The sequence below is a fragment of the Arachis hypogaea genome, chromosome 3, assembly GCF_003086295.3.
Source record: "Arachis hypogaea cultivar Tifrunner chromosome 3, arahy.Tifrunner.gnm2.J5K5, whole genome shotgun sequence".
Lineage (NCBI taxonomy): Eukaryota > Viridiplantae > Streptophyta > Magnoliopsida > Fabales > Fabaceae > Arachis > Arachis hypogaea.
The window spans coordinates 41,882,550-41,882,866 of NC_092038.1; the positions used below are offsets into that span (position 1 = coordinate 41,882,550).

At 33.8% G+C, this 317-nt stretch overlaps 1 non-coding gene across 1 annotated transcript; it reads right to left on the bottom strand.

The window, feature by feature from the left end:
- Positions 1-213: 213 nt before the first annotated feature.
- LOC112793764 (small nucleolar RNA R71) lies at positions 214-317 on the bottom strand. Its single transcript, XR_003198460.1, has one exon. It is a non-coding gene; the product is annotated as a small nucleolar RNA R71 (small nucleolar RNA).

The window sequence follows — 317 nt, forward strand, 5'->3', positions numbered from 1 at the left end:
TGTCAGCCTTTTATCAGAGTTTTGCTCAGGTCCCTCAATTTCAACAAAAAAATATCTGAAATCACAGAAAAACACACAAACTCATAGTAAAGTTCAGAAATGTGAATTTAGCATAAAAACTAATAAAAATATCCCTAAAAGTAGCTAGATCCTACTAAAAACTATCTAAAAACAATGCCAAAAAGCATATAACTTATCCGCTCATCACTGAGCAAGCTTAGAGTGGATATTTAGACCTTCAAGCAAAAAGATGATGAATCCTTCTATGAAGCTTGGGAAAGATACAAGCAGTTGACCAAAAAGTGTCCTTCTGGCAT